This window comes from Papaver somniferum, chromosome 7, assembly GCF_003573695.1.
Source record: "Papaver somniferum cultivar HN1 chromosome 7, ASM357369v1, whole genome shotgun sequence".
NCBI lineage: Eukaryota > Viridiplantae > Streptophyta > Magnoliopsida > Ranunculales > Papaveraceae > Papaver > Papaver somniferum.
In genome coordinates this window covers 126341067-126343618 of record NC_039364.1, presented here as the reverse complement: position 1 = coordinate 126343618, position 2552 = coordinate 126341067, and positions in this window count along the sequence as shown.

Here is a 2552-nt window from a genome sequence, read left to right as displayed (position 1 = left end):
TTATTAGGTCTTAGAGTGTTTTCCTGCTTTGATACCAATTGAATACACCGGGGGTACCAAAATACACCACCAACTTTTTCGTAGGCAATCTGTATGGACAAACTCAACACAAATCCGAGAGCTAAACTCAATAAACGAAAGTGTCTAACGTTATCTCTCTCTCTCTCTTGTGATCAGAACGTTTACAGAACCGAATCCGTGAACCTAATGACACAGAGAATTCTTGGACGGTACCAAAGAACAATGTCCAAGGATCAATCAAGTCGTATCCAACAAACTGGGTCAGACGTATCTACCATGATTGATCAACGTACAACCTGTGATATTTCAATTATAAAGATAAACAATACAATGCATAAAAAGAAATATGACAAACACCAGAAGTTTTGTTAACAAGGAAACTGAAAATACAGATAAACCCCGGGACCTAGTCCAGATTGAACACCAAACTGTATTAAGCCGCTATAGACACTAGCCTACTACCAATTAACTTCGGTCTGGAATGTAGTTGAGCCCGAATTCAGTCTCACACAGATTCATGTACAGTCGCGCTACTTACGCCTCTTGAACCCCAGCATGACTCTGCGTAATTGATTCCCTTAGATGACGTCACACCAACTAAGAGTTGCTTCAACTCAATTGAAGACTTTAAACCAAATCTACGTCCCACAGATTAAGCCTATATAATTGATTTCCTGATTACGACCGAAACGTATGACCAAAATCAATTGTAGGATCAAGGTGATGGAAATCGATAGCAATTTGACAAAAGTCTAGCTATCCTCAAAATCCAGACTTATGCAACCCGAAGTGCAGCCTAGATTATTATTCACCTTAGAAGTATAAAACCTGTGGAATCAACAAAGTTTGAGTCGAAGAGAACTTTGATGATTACTATTAATCTTGATCGATGGGGCAAGTTCTACAATCAATCAATATCAGGATACTCAGTTTATCAAGATAAAAGAACTGGACCTGGCTTTACGAATCCCAATGAAGTATTTATAATCGCTTAACCCTAAAAGGGTTTCTGGAGAGTACGAATCTAGATACAATTAGGACACACCAAAAAGTAGTGTCAGGATTCAAAGATCCCAATTGCTAAGAGTTCCCCTTTTATAGACATTCAAAGCAGAGGTTGCTTTAGCTTTAAGCTAAGATATCTTTGGGACCAAGCAAATAACAATCAACGTTAGATGAAACTTTGAATTTGATTTTCATAAACAAGATAGACACTCTGGTTAGGTGAAAACGTAACTGAACCGTGTACAAAGACTATGTTCAACATGGTTATCCGAAACTAGCCGGTTTGAACTTCAAAAGATATCATAACATGCAAAATTATATACATGAAACTCTAGTATTAAAGACTTGATCATTTTATTATGATCAAAGTATCGAGGAAGTATATACAAGTTGTTAGAGCATAGATCGGTTGAACTCACCAAGCGTTGGTATGTCAAGTTTGGTTGTCATATTTTAGTGACTCAAAACTCATCTAAAGTCGCTTGATTGTATACTAGAGTCAACTTCGTTTAGGTTAGACTAGAAAGTCTAGGAATGTTGAGACATACAAGTATTACTCCGAAGACCTGAAGAAAGTGAAGAACAAGCGAACTACAACGAAAACATCATCCTTCCTCTTGAGGTTAGTAATATTGACTTGAAATGCTTTCATTCCTAACATATCTTTCAAGTCGTGTTATATTGAAAACATAACTGCGAACCTATATATATCGTACATATTGTATGATACTCTAGTGATGTGACATGCTTATATTTATATGATCATAGTATTAGGTAATTAGACTATGAAGTATAACACTTATCTTTTGAACTTCGTAGATATGACATCGATATAATCTTGTATATATTGTTATGATTATGTGAATGGGTTATAGTGAAGATTTCATCATAGGAAACAATGTTTTACATTTATTTAAAGGAAGTACATTCATCAACTTGTTTTATGAATCGAAAGGTAAATCGCTAGGCTTATTGGTACGGCTATTCATTGCAAATCTTTGGATGACCAATATGTGTGAGATGGTAGAACCGATCGTAACTTTGTTATGTATCTTGGTATGACTAATCACAATGCCTGACTTATGATTTGGTATGACTAGTTTTTATTAAAATTGGTGTAACCGATCCTAAGTAATCACCATGAGATAGTATGATCGATATCTGTAATTGGTGTGACCGATCCTAATAATTGGTGTGACCGATAACAGAGTGTTGTGTAATCGATCCTTGTAATTGGTGTAACCGGTCCTGGTAATTGGTGTAACCGATCCTGGTAACTGGTGTGACCGATCACAAGCAATACCACGAGTATATGGTAACCGATCCTGGTAATTGATGTAACCGATCCTGGTAACTAATGTAACCGGTCCTGGTAACTTGTGTGACCGATCACAAGTGTTTCCATATTAAGGTATAATCGATCCTAGTGATTGGTAGAACCGATTGAACCCATGAATGTGATTTGATATTTTATCAATCACATAGTGATCTTGGAATACAGGTGAACCAATTCTAAACTTGTTTGA